This window comes from Malaclemys terrapin, chromosome 7, assembly GCF_027887155.1.
Source record: "Malaclemys terrapin pileata isolate rMalTer1 chromosome 7, rMalTer1.hap1, whole genome shotgun sequence".
NCBI lineage: Eukaryota > Metazoa > Chordata > Testudines > Emydidae > Malaclemys > Malaclemys terrapin.
The window spans coordinates 24,138,924-24,152,917 of record NC_071511.1 but is presented as its reverse complement, the minus strand read 5'-3'; the positions used below and the strand labels follow the sequence as shown (position 1 = coordinate 24,152,917).

The window sequence follows — 13,994 nt, the reverse complement described above, 5'->3', positions numbered from 1 at the left end:
GAGAGAGTCTGTTGCTTAGTAAACTGAACTGCAATAATCTTATTATTTTTATTCGTTTTTTATATTCTTTCCAGGATGGCAGCTCTATTGTCATAGGTCCATTAATAGGGTTGCAGTTGGGCCCCCATCATTGTGACTTCACAAAGCATTAGGCCTAGTGCATTTTTTACAATAGGGTGATCACTCAGGTTGAGTCACAGTAAGGATCTGGGGAGTGAGAACACGAATGAATGTTCCCTAAAGGTTTAGGAGGAATGAGATGGGATTTTACCAACATAACAGGAGCAAAAGTAGGACTAAAAAGTAAGATCATCTTTACGTGTTCTGTATGACTCTGTTACAGCTTTTGCTTCAACTGGCTGCAGATGGGCTCTCAGAGGGATGGTGGAGACAGGAACACTTGCACCTGCTGGACCACTAAGGGGATTGTAGCACAAAGGCCCATGGCATCATGTGACAGGGTATGCTGGAGTGCTGGGTACTGCACCTCACCCTTGTGTACAACCTGCGAGCTAGAAGTGGAGCAAGCGAGTCAGCAAACCAAAGGAGGGCTGGCTGGCCACATCCATTGCTAGGCCAAAGCCTAGGAGAACCAGGGCTTACGGGGTCCAAGGAAGAGGAGTTGCTAGGACCCCCACACTATGTGGGCACCGTGGCCCTGCTCTTGCAAGTGGAGGGCAGGGAAGAGTCCCCTATCGAGGTGGGGGCAGCCCCCCACGGGGCACGCTCAGGCGGCATCTCCCTGCCAGCCCCGCTCAAAGCCCAGCTTCCACCAGCTCTTCCCCCCCTCCCCTTGGCCTCAGTCAGGTGGCACGCGCTGCCTGGCCGCCAGCTCCGGCGGCCCTAGCAACAATGCCTCTCGCGGGCACCCAATCAGCGAGCAGCTGCCTCCGCAGAACCAATGGGAAGAGGGGGGGCAGAGGCGGGGCCAGGCCGCAGGGAGCTGCCCTGCTCGGCGCCGCCATTTTGGCTTCAGAGAAACAAAAGAGCCGAAGCGGCTGGCCGCGGGGTTCTGAGATCCAGGTAACTTGCCCCTCCCACCCCCGTTCGGGCCCCACCGATCCTCTCCACCCCCCTTCCGGCAGCTCCCCTCGGCTCCTGGGACCGGCCCCTCCCAGTCCCCACAGCGGTTCGGGCGGCCGCGCCCGGCCCCGCTGACAGACCGCTCGGTAGCCTGGGCAAGCGGAGCCGGCCTGTGGAGGTTACGCGCCTCCCATGGGGACCCTGCGCCGGGCCGGGCCAGGCCAGCTGTGCTAACTGGATCCTTGTCCCCCCGGTCGGGCTGGGCTGGGCTGCGGGTCCGCAGAGCTCTGCGTGTCATTGCTGGGGCAGTGCAGGTCCTGCCTCCCCGTGGGACGCGGAAATCCCCAGCATTCCCCCCCCCCCCATGGGTGTTGTAACCCGCCGCCCTTGCTGCCTAGTTCCCCCGCACGCCCCAATCCGCCCCTGACTTCCCCTCGTGCGGCTGGCGTTGGTGCCGTGCCAGGCGTGCCCAGAAGCATGGGGCTGCCTCGTCCTGGTGTTTGGCTGATGCACACACAGGGGTCCCACTTCCACCCCCTCAAAGAGATGCTCGTGAGCCCCAGTTTCTGTGCGTGCGGACTGGCTTCATGTTGCACCGGGTTTCATTCAGTGAATGCATTTTCCTCTGTAGGGGTTCGGGAGGAATTTATAACTGTGGGGTGGGAGCACTTTTAGCACCCGAGCATCATGCTTATGAAGGGGAGCATTCCTCTTCACTCCCTTTCCTTTGCCCCCAAACAAGTTTCTGGATGTCATTAAATTATGAGGTAGGCAGAACTTCTGAGGCAACAAAGCCAGGGTTTTACAAAGCGTGGTTTTATAGTAAGAGTAAAAGCGGATAGTTTTTCATTCCTTATTCAGTGTTACTTGCCAATATGGAAACAATATTGCTTATCTGCTAAGATAGTCGGGGGAGAAGGGCTGTATTTGTTGTTGTTGAGTGTAGTGGATACAAATTAAATTTAGTATTTGCTCCAAAGCCACTGAAAAATTACAGAAATGGAATAAGGTAATTACATCTTTTGTATAAGGAAACACTTCTTGATTTAAATAAATATTTGTTAATCGTAATTCCAAAGTATTACACTGCATGCAGTAGAAACCCTGTTCTACAAATGTTTTGTAAAATCAAGGGCTCATAAAATTGAGGGTGCATGTAATAGTGTTCTCAGGCACAGAGACAAAAAGGCATTTTGGATTAAGTGAGGTTTTGTAATTCTGGGGTTTGTAAAATGTGGTTACTGTTGTATTAACATTGCTGCCAAAATAAACTCCTGTTGTAGTTATGTACCAAACCATCCTGTTTTGGGCCTTGCCTTCTCTAGAAAGAAATAACCCATTAGCTAACACATGTTAAAGTACACCTTTCTTTTCTAGTGTAGTCATACACTGAATTGCCATATAGTTATGGGCTTTCTTCTTTTTCTTTGATACAGCAGGCAAATATATTCCACGGTTATTTCAAAACCAATATTTTAATAAATGAATCTTGTGTTCTTATCCTTTGAATATTCCAGAAAAGCTTTGAGGAGAATGGCTCTAAAGATGCAGAGTTGTTTTTGCTGCCTTTTTCTTATGACAAACATTGAACATAAGAGATTGGCTCTGGAAATTAAAACTAATGTGGGCGTAAGATATTTTTTAGTTTCAAAAGCTTCAGACACCCTTTGATTTTGAAACTTGATTGATCTTATTCAGTAATTATGTAGCTATAAACCCATTGGAGAGCTGCTGCTAGGAATATGTGGGAGTTGTGCATGCTGAATTTGAAGCTTAAAAAGAGAAACTAAAAAGAGGATCTTTGAACTGAGTCCATTTTGTTTCGTATCATTTAGTTCTCACTCCATTTACAAAGTTATTTAAATTGAATATGTTCCTATTTTAAAGTCAAACTTGTGTGTATATATATATGTTACTTTTGTGTATCTTGCTTTGTTATATTTTGGAAGTATTAAAGCTTGGAAACTGGTTAGGAATACATATTACGGGTAACACAATTTCTTCCTCCTCTCTTACCCCCTCCACCCCCCCCCCCAGTGGAGAGGAGAATTTCAAATTTATCAGACACCCCTTTCTAGAGGTTTTGAAAGCCCATTCTGTCTCATGGGTGTGATTCGTAAAATCAAAAAGTTTGTGAACTTAAATATTGGATGTAACAGTCCATGAATTTCGGTGATGATTAAACCTGGTGAAAATCTAAACAAGAGGAGTTCTCAACCATGCCTGTAGCTGTTTCCATCACTTCACACTGACTCAACAGATATTCTGAGCTTCAGAGTGACTCACAGAGTGACAGCCCTAGAAGTTTATTAGGTAGATGGAGACCCTTGAGCAGGGTTGAGGAGCACCATTCTAGAAAGGATTCCAGCAGCTGGGGTGAGGCCTGAGCTTCCCGCTAGGGCTCTATGCCTAGACCTTGCTATTGTACCTCCTTATTTTTGTATCTTCCTCTGCCTAGTAAATGTAACTTAGACAAATGTTTTTGCTTCCTTTTTTGAGATTGCCTTGGTATGTTGGCTAAAGGGGCATGGGCAGCAAATGTCAGAAATGTTACTGTTCTGTGAATACACTGAAGGAAAATATGTAGTCAGTTTAGACCAAAAAAAAACCTAATTTAACTAGGACATAGGAGCCCCAAAGGGATTTTGTATCTAGAAGGGCAAGTTAAATAATAGTATTGGTTGTTTTTTTACAGTTTTTTAAAATATTTTTTACACCATTATATTTAAGAAACAAAATATGTGTAGAGAATATTAGTGACTAGGATAAGTAAGACAAGGCTTGTACAGAAAGGAGTGAGTTGCAGGAATTTATTGGAAACTAATATTAAACACCCAAATAATTTAAGTTATGATGGTGATTTCATATAGGCAAGTAGACCATTCATTTATTTAAATGGGCCAATTTTCTCTAAGGCCACATCTATGTTAGGATTTGTATTACAATAGCATCTAGAGGGTCCAGCCAAGATTGGGGTCCAAATTATGATAGATATTACATGTAACATAGGACAGTCCCCCTGTCTTGAAGAGTTACACTTGAAGAATACAAGTGGTGGGAGGGGAAGTGGAGGTACAGAAAGGTAAAGTGTTTTGCCCAATGTCACAGATAGGTGGTGGCAGAGCTCGGAATGGTATCCTGAATCACTGTCTTGTGGCCTGTCCACTAGACCACATTACCTCCCTTTTGTTACCACTGGTTCATCTACAGCAACAGTGGGAGTATTAATATAGAGGGCTCCAGGTGCTTTCCCACAAGCATTTTAACCACTGTTTCATCTAACCCTGGTAAGAACAGGTCTAGAATACAGTGTCCAAAATCATGGCATCTTAGTTTAGCTTATACCAGTGAAACTGACTTGGTAGCTATAGTGGGAAATTTTAGGAAAAAAATCTTGGTGTAGACAAGGTCTGAAGATAGTTTTTGTTTAATTGTAGTCCATTGTAATTTGTTGCAATCTTTAACATTAAGCCAAGATATAAATTAAATATTTTCAGGAGATTGTGAGATTTGATAGTGAAGTGCATCATCTGCATTTGATTTTTATTGCTTTCTCTAATGTGTAACTTGTTCTGTAGCTAAGAATATGCTCACAAAATTCAACTATCTGATCAAAAGGCTAAACTATAGCAATATTTAAATGCTAATTCTTATTAATATATTTCTTTCTGGCAGTGCTGTTAAAAGTGCTGCCTTGGTAATTCTATTTTTTTCTTTAACTCTGAGTCAGGAATACAATTTAGGAAATTGGCATTATACTACCTGTCATTCTGTTCATAATGTTAGGGTAGGAGCAAAACACTGTTTCAGAGCCAAGGTCATTTGAGACTAATGAATATTGTGTTCCTGTTGATTATTGTGGCTAGAGCTTATCAGTATTTTTCCATTACATTTGATGAGTTAGCGCTAAATCAATCTTTAACTGGCCCTTTCTACATTAGAATGTGCGATTTGTTGTTGATGTGCAGAGGAACAAGGGAATAAAAATCCCACTAGTTTAGTTCATTCACTTGTCCATTGTTTCATTTGATGATGGTTAGTTTGTCTCTATTGGCAAGAAGGTGTGATTGGTATCTAGGCAACGCAAGTCCTGCTAAGCATCTCTGCAACCTGCTTGAAGAGATTAAAATTTTCCATTGCAGGGGAAGAGGATTTTTCCTTTGTACCTAAATTCCTTCCTCTGGTTTTCTGTTTTCTGTTCAAGGTTAATGTATTTTTGTAACTATGCAGGAACCATCTGTAAAATACACTGTATAACTGTTTAATTACAATATTTTTTCTGATAATCGTTTTAAGGTATGTTGAGATGTTGTATTACAGATTTTGGTTAGAAACATCTCATCAGAACTTTTTGTTGGGATTTTTGTTAATAGAGGAAAAACACTTCATTTTTGTTGGTTTAAAAATTGGTCCCTCTGTCCTATTCTGTAACAAAAATACAATTACCAAGAGAGAGCATAATATGTTTAACACAAGTGGAAATGCCTTGTAATGTGCTATAGGAACTAGATACCACTTTTGTTTGCCAGACAGTGGTTTAAAATTCACTACACATCTTGAAAGCGGAAGAAAACAAGGTTTGCTAAAATTAAAACCCTATTAAATGCCTGTAGACAGGTGCTGGCTAAGTGTCTCTGGAGGCATTGAGTTGATGGCTTACCCACCAAAGTTGTTTTTTTTAACTTCCTGTTTCATGCAGCAATGTGTTTTTATGTCTAGTTGTATTAGAAAGATTGGGGTGGATCTAATGTGATAACACTAATCCTTAGAATGGATGTGAGCAGTACTCTTGCTTTGTAAACCGATGTAGAAGGATTATTATCCTAGATGTTTACTACATTTATCTTTATTTAATAAGTTAAAAGACCTTAAGAACTGTAGCTTAAGAAGCATCAAAACTGCAAAACCTAGTAAAGCATGTTTGTTCATATTGTTTAATTTTTAATTTAAAAAAGCGCTATTCAAATCAGTAATGGCCTCCAGAGCCAGGGTTGTTTGAATAGAGGAAAGTTCGTCCTTTCACAGAAATTAAACAGTTGTCATTCAAGCTGGAAACTTCAGGTCTGTTCAGTAGACTGACACTGACTTTTCTTCCAGTCTCAATTTCTTCATGTTCAGGATATAACACACACAAGAGTAATTTTGGTTAAAGAGAAAAGACCAGGCAGTTTTAATTTTTTGTAAGACAGTGACACAAGATTTGCTGCTTGTAGTCTGGTAGATGGAAGTAGATACATTGTAATAGTGATTACATAGATTTTAGGTAGCTTTTTAGCTAACGCGGAGCCTCTCGGTCTCTCCTCTAGCCTCCTTGCCTCTCATCCAGTCTGTCCAAAATTCTGCTTCTTCTCATGCTGCTTATTGACTTCCTGATTTGCCACTTCAAATACAAGTTCCTTGGCCTCATCTTCGGGGCATTACATCATCTTCCCTTTCTGCTCTAACTTTCCACTTCCTGCCCTCATCCCAATTCTTTTACATTAGGCCTGATCTATACCTAACATTTAGCTCAACATACCTGTGGGTGTAAAAATCCACCGCCGAGTGCTGTAGCTATGCTAACCTAACCCCTTGTGTAAATGCAATTAAATCAAAGGAAGAATGCTTCTATTGACCTCGCTACCAGAACTTGGGGAGGTGGAGTTCCTACAGCAATGGAAAAACTGCTTCCATGACGGTAGGGGCGCATCTACACTATGGGTTATGACCCATAGTGTAGGTATAGACTATATAGATAGTCTTACTTGTCTTCATCTCCTTTGTATGCTCCCTGCTTTGAGCATTTCTGTTGTGATGACCCCTGTAATGAATGGTCTCTCGTGCCAGATACCTTCTCTCTCTTAAATCCTTCCTGTTTAAACAGCCCATTCTCATTAATAATCCTAGTATACCCTCTCCCCTGATCTTTTGTGTTTAGACTTTAAATTTATCAGAGAACACTTTTTGTCAAGTGCTGTCTACGCTGATTAAATGGATATTAAGAACTTTTAAAAAATGAGCTATTAGGACTTTTCTTCTTCCTTAGAGCAGTCTCCTATTGCAGTCTCTTTTATACAGCCCTCAGTCTCATTCTGTGGCTCACATGACTGAGATCTAGCCTAATTTCTTGACTAGCGTATATAATGATTAAAAGCAGACTTTTAAAAAATAAGCTGCCCCCCCACCACATTTACATTGCTAAAAATATCCCAGGATGTTGAACTTTTTAGCTTTATTAAGCCTTCTACCAACTAGAATTTGTCATTTTTCCTATGCTCAATTTTAGTCTGTTTTCATTATACATAGAGGGTCTTGACCAGAATACTCAAGTAGCTATGCAGTAGTATGATGCACAAAGCTTTTACAGCATCTGAGGTTTGTCAGGAAGTGTGGGTGAATCTCTGTTTCATGCTCATTGAAAAAGAGGACTTTCTTTTAGCAATTGCTCCTGTTTTGTGTTTGGATCAGTTCCAAATGTACAGTAAATCATCTGTGCTGTATATGAGATATTTAGACAGTATTGTGGTTATAGACTTTCATTATGATATCAATCAGATTAACACAGCTCCTGGGTACAAAGGTGAGAAATGCTATTGCTAATAAACTGCTTGCCTACTTGTTGCTGTGGCAGCGCTTTAACGTGGCTGTGTAGTCTTGGCACCAGTGCTGGGGGAGAGCTCTCCCAGCGCTGTAAAAATCCCACCCCTATGAGGGGAGTAGCTCCCAGCGCTGATGCACTGTCTACACTGCCACTTTACAGCGCTGAAACTTGCATGGTCTAGGACTCAAACCTGCAAAGAAAGCAAAGTAATCAAACCAAGGGTAACCTATATTGTCTGATGCTACTAGCATTAGTAGATACAGGAACTCCTCACTTAAAGTTGTCCTGGTTAACATTGTTTCCATGTTAAGTTGATGATCAATTGGGAACATGCTCGTTTAAAGTTGTGAAATGCTCCCTTCTGACTTCCTTTGGCAACCGCCTGTTTTGTCCACTGCTTGCAGGAAGAGCAGCCCGTTGGAACCAGGGTGGATCGGCAGCTCCCCACTCCCCTAAGTTCCCTGTGCAGCAGCTGTCCCTCCCCCCACTGCCATGTGCTGCTCCTGTCCTCTACTTGGAGCTGCTCCCAGAGACTCCTGCTTGCTGCACGGGGGGGAAGGGGGGCTAATGTCAGGGTGCCTCCCCTGCTCCCCGCTTACCCCATCTTCCATAGAGCGGGGGAGGAGGGAGCTTCTAGGCAGTAGCTCTGTCTCAGGTCTCAGCAAGCTGATTTAATTAACAAGGCAGTGTACTTAAGCCTGGGGTCAGCTACTTAAAGGGGAAATGTGCATTTTTCCTCTCACACACAGAAGAAGTGGGCTGTAGTCCACGAAAGCTTATGCTCTAATAAATTTGTTAGTCTCTAAGGTGCCACAAGTACTTCTGTTCTTCTTTTTGCGGATACAGACTAACAGGGCTGCTACTCTGAAACACAGGGTGTGTCTCTCTGTCTGCCCTCCCTCCTTTCCTGCTGCCTTGTAGAGTCTTGTAAGAGTTAACCCTTGAGGGCTCAGTCATCTGCTAAATTAACTAGCAATAAGGAATTCCCTGGGAAATATCTCACCCTCTGACTCCTCCACCCCAACCAAGCTTCACAATCATCATCACTGTGTACCAGTATTAAATTGTTTAAAACTTATACTGTGTTTTTATGTATATGTATATATACATAGTCTTTTGTCTGGTGAAAAAAAATTCCCTGTAACCTAACCCCTTTGTTTACATTAGTTCTTATGGGGAAAATTGGATTAGCTTAATATCGTTTCGCTTAAAGTTGCATTTTTCAGGAACGCAACTACAACGTTAAGTGAGGAGTTCCTGTACTATTGTTGCTTTATTTAAGAAGTGGGGAGCTTTTTAAACAAGTAGTTCCTGTTGTCTGATTCCCTGTTAAAAGTAACTTTCACTACTACTTTGAGAAATCTGCTGACTGGTATGGTTTTGGATTGATATATGTTTATGTATTTAGAGTATCAGTTCAGAGTAAATATGACTTTATATACAGTTGGAATGACTTGTTTACTTTGAGAATAGACTATCTTCTACTTAGATGTCATTAATATGTACACTGGATTCCAGAGAGCAGATATTAGACCTGTCATCCTCTCCTTGCTGTGAATGTGATCCTGTAGACTTTTACAGACAGATAAGCTGTGCCTGCTGGTTTCAACTTGCACTTGCTAGATTGCTTACCTTGTTCTTGTTTCCATGCATGTAAAACTCTTCTTAACAGAATATAGAGGGAATTAAAGCCAGACAAAGTAATTAAGATATAGTCATAGGTCTTCTGAAAATAACCTGTAATCTTGAACATGGAAAATATTTGATCTCTTCTAGCCAACATCATTTCAATAATTTGTTTGTCTGCATGCATGTGAGAATGTAATCCTGCAAATTAAAACAAAAATCTGATGAAATCCTAATCCCAATTAAATCATTGCCTTCAGTAGAGACAAATTTTTACCCCAGTGCATCAGCATGTACAGGAATAAGAAATATGCAAACAACATTAGTGCTGGACTCTTTCCAAGTTTCAAGTCGTGGGGAATTTAATTTTCATTGATATTCTTAGTCCTATTCCAGGCCATGAATGATTTACTGGATATGGCTGCCCCCTGGCTGTGGAGAAGGAAGTAGGCTGTCAGCAACCTCCTAGGAATTTTCAGTTCTTGTTTGGGTGGGTGATGGGTCCTGCCAATGGCTTTTTGCCTGTGAAGTCCTATTGGACGCTCAGTTTGAATAAAGTAACCTTCACCACCTTTGCTTGTAGTGCAGAAACACTGACTGCTATTGTGATTTTTTTTCTCCTACTTAATTGGCCTCTCAGAGTTGGTAAGACAACTCCCACCTGTTCATGCTCTCTGTATGTGTGTATATATATCTCCTCAATATATGTTTCACTCTATATGCATCCGAAGAAGTGGGTTGTAGCCCACAAAAGCTTATGCTCTAATAAATTTGTTAGTCTCTAAGGTGCCACAAGTACTTCTGGTAAAAAGTAACACATCATACAGGCATAATATTGATGTGGTCATCCCGCATCAGATGGGCTAATTATAACAAAATAATTATTTTAAAGTGCATTTTGGAGTTCAGGTGATGGGACCTGCCACTGTGGACCATCCGGTTGCTACTCAGGTGGTTTCACATTGCTGTTTGAATCTCATGACCTAGTTTACAGATTGGAATAGGTGAACTTCTTGGCAATGGTGGTTTTGGTGAGTATGTTATTAACCATGTATGGTGCCCGGGAAAGCCAACCTCTCAACACAAAAGGATGAAAAGTGTGGAGTAAGTCCAATATAAATTTTTGTGTGAAATGCATCTGAATAATGCTGTAAAGAAGAAAAAACAAGACCGCCTTGATATAATTTGATTGGAAAAGTTCATTGTTGAACAGTATTTAATTAGAGGAAATTTTGTGGTTGTGACAGGGAAAGAATTAGACCCTCACCTGCTTTAATATTTTACTTGAATCACAGCAGAGACAAGTACTGTAGAGAAATGTTTTTTCCAGTCAGATTGCACAGTATCACCAATTAAGAAATTTTGCTTACGAGACGCCCTTTTCTATTCTGCCTCTGTTTATCCTGATCTGATCTGGTGTGGCTGGGAAAGATTTCATAAGAGATTGGTCTCCCTCCCCACTTCAGTGCCCTGGTGGCTATGCATAATAAATGCAACTCCTGTTGACTCTGGGCAGCTATTTTCCTATGCATTCAACTATATTTTGAAAGCTCTTAAGAGGATCCTTGTTTTTTGAAATACTGATGGCTCACTGTATTGCTTTTGTAACCCTTGAAAGAGGTTCCTAACACAGAGGTCCCAACTAACTGTTGAATTTTCCCGATTAAAGTGTAGATGGAGATGTTACTTTTAAAAAATAAGACCTTTGTTTAACTATAGTTGCTAGTGAGCTCTTACTTGGGGCTTGTTTACACTTATCGGAGGTGTGGCGATCGATGCATCGGCTGTTGATTTAGTGGGTCTAGTGAATGGGGAAAGGAGAAAGGTGAGGGGGAAAGCTGAAAAATCAAACCAGAACCTTTTTTCTTCATTTGAAAAAAAAAAAAAAAAAATGAAATGTCAACAAACAAAAAAAGCTGGCTGGATATTTTTCAAAAATTATAACAAAATGCTATGAGTGCATTATCATAATTGCAGAATCTCTCAAATGTATATGCTCAAAGGAGAGGATGTTGGTCACAGCCTTGGCAGAAATTTCTGACTTTAGTCAAATAAAGTTGTACCTTTGTGGACAACAATGGTGTGCTGCTGCCAAAAGAGCCTTTGATATGTTGTTGACTTGAAATTGAACTTAGGGCAGGAACAGATACCTGATGTCCCTCTAAATAATTTGCTATTTACATTAAAAATGTAGGAGTAGGTAGCAGTATTACACTAAGGTGACATGCTTAGCACTGGTTGTTGCCTTAAATGCATTTAATATAGTTTCTAAGGGGGGGGAGGGATCACTCAGTGGTTTGAGCATTGGCCTGCTAAACCCACGGTTGTGAGTTCAATCCTGGTACATAGCCATTCATGAACCTTATGGATATATCTTCAGAGTGCAGGCTCACTCTGCCATGATACATCAGAAGTAGGTGTTAGAAGACTAGGAATCTGCTATTGGAAACTTTTATTTTAAATTGTAATTAGTCATTACAAGGCACACATTATTAGGTTATGTGATGATGGCTTTCAGTCACTCGACTTTCTACAATAAAAGAACACTTGTGGTTTACATGCATTTATAAAAATTTAAACTGGGATTTTCAAAAGAGCCTAAGGAGTTATGCTTCCAAATCACATTGGAAGTGAGTAGGATTTGGGCACCTAATTCCCTTAGTGTCCTTTGAAAACCCTCTCCTAAATTTAAAGTATTTATCTCCTTAAAATATGTGCTGAGACCCAGATGTGGAAGAGCAAGAAAAACATTAGGATTAGGAGGTTGTGAACTGAATATGAGTAAGAAAAAATTCTTAGTCAAAACAATGTAGCTGTTGGACAGAACTTCATAAAAAAATCTTCCTTTAGGGAAATGACTAATTAGTGTAATGAAGCTCTTGATACCAAAACATGTTTTACAGCCCTTAAGTTTGAATTCATGAATTTACAGCACAGCAGGGACATATGAGTGGGTTTTTTTAGTTCAAAAGTGAAAATTGCAGAGATCAGTGTGGCTTATCATGAGTATTAGATCTAATAGAATTTTATTTATTTTGACTTAGTGGACATGTTTCTATAGCAGCATTTATTTACAAAGTTTAGCAATTTGTATAATGTTAGCCAGGAGTGGTTTATGGTAGAATACAAGATTCACTCAATGCTGCATATTCAGAAATGGTAGCAACCATGCTGTAACTTTTGTTGGGAATAAAAAAAACGAAAAACAAATTAAAAGCTAATTTCAGAGAGAGGCTCCTTGTTTGAGATCCCTGCTGATTGTCCTGGAGACTTCAACACCATGAACTCACATTAACCTCTCAGTCTGTTTTAACCACTGGAAAGTAGCCCACTCCCAAATTTTTCAGAGCTTGAATGTTTTCTTAAGCAATGGATCTGAGTTCTAACTGTTATCTTATATTCTATACTGAAACTGTCTCTAATTAGCCATTCATGTACACCATTAGTTTCAATTCATGAGTCTCCTGCAGAAGTCAGACATTTAAATCATCCTTCTAAAAATAGTTTTCTTGTAGAGATATTTCTATATTTAAATTATGTAACTGTTCAGTATTTTAACCAAACACTTAATTTCTTTGTCAAAGAACACTATTGAAATTTTTCATAGCTTTTGGATGGTATTTTTAGGAACTAGTGCCCAAAACAGATTTTTTTGGTCCATTTCCAAGAAGTTCAAGTAGCTTAGAATAGGTGATTTAGGGTCATTAGTTACTATGGCAGTTATGTCCTTGGAAAATAAATTTGTTTTTCCAGGTATTATGTAACTTGAGAGCTGCATGGATCAGATGAATGTGTTCTTGTCTGAGCAGGAAAAGCTCTGTAACCTCTCCAACTTGGTTTTGTTTCACTAAAGAGGAAAAATAGATCTAGTAAAAAATAGAACTGTCATTTTTCTTTGGTATTTTATGTGTAGGAAACAAGGTGTAAAATGATTTAGACCAAGTTGGGTGCTTGTATTCTCAATATCTGAAAAGACTACTTGGTGAGGCGATGGGTAAGCTCCAGGCAGCAGCAGCTTACTGTTACACATTGGTGAAATTGGTTTTTTTTGTAGGTTTGTGTTTCATAATCTTCTCACAAACTGAATGAATATACTAGAGTTATTCAGGTTACCTTAGGGAATTTTTTAAAAGTATTTTGGGCATATCTCCAGAAGAGGGCCAGGGAAATTACACTCCTGTTAAATGGAAATAGAACTGGGTTAGAGAAGACTGGAATTGTGGTGTTTCATGGAGGTAGGTAATAAAGCAAATGTTACAACATCAGATTTCTTATAAGCAGTTGTATATAATTGTGTCCAGCATTATGTACTATGATACCTATATCCGGTAATTCCTAGGAAGCGGTAGCATTTACAGTTGCATTCTTGCCAGTCATTTGAGTGAGGATGGATAAATGCAGCTGTTCTATTACCCCTACAGACTTTTGTTTTATCAAAACTGTTGTTAGTGGCAACTGCTTTGGATGGTATAGATTTTTGGTTTTACGTGTTTAAAATGTCTTGATTCTGACACAGAACGCTACTGATAATCTATTGCTGGATCAGATTGTATGTAAAGGGGTAATAACTGGAATTTAGGGGTAGGGGAAGGTATTTGTAGAAAAGAGTGACATTCTAATGGGTAATTTTGCTGACTCAGGTAGAAAATAGGTATCCCTTTAGCTGTCAAACTTGTCTTTAAAATACCTTTCTACCTAATGTACTTACCTGGCCCCAATGACCATAGTATTGGAGTGCTCATGATCTTTGATGTATTTATCACCA

The 13,994-nt window shown here is 40.4% G+C and overlaps 1 protein-coding gene across 1 annotated transcript in view; it reads left to right on the top strand.

Moving 5' to 3' along the window:
• Nucleotides 1-944: 944 nt before the first annotated feature.
• IP6K2 (inositol hexakisphosphate kinase 2) overlaps nucleotides 945-13,994 on the top strand; it is a 31,079-nt gene continuing 18,029 nt past the window's right edge. Inside the window, exon 1 of the mRNA XM_054033972.1 lies at nucleotides 945-1,023. The gene's annotated coding sequence lies outside the window, so the exon portion shown is untranslated. The remainder of the gene's footprint in view (nucleotides 1,024-13,994) is intronic.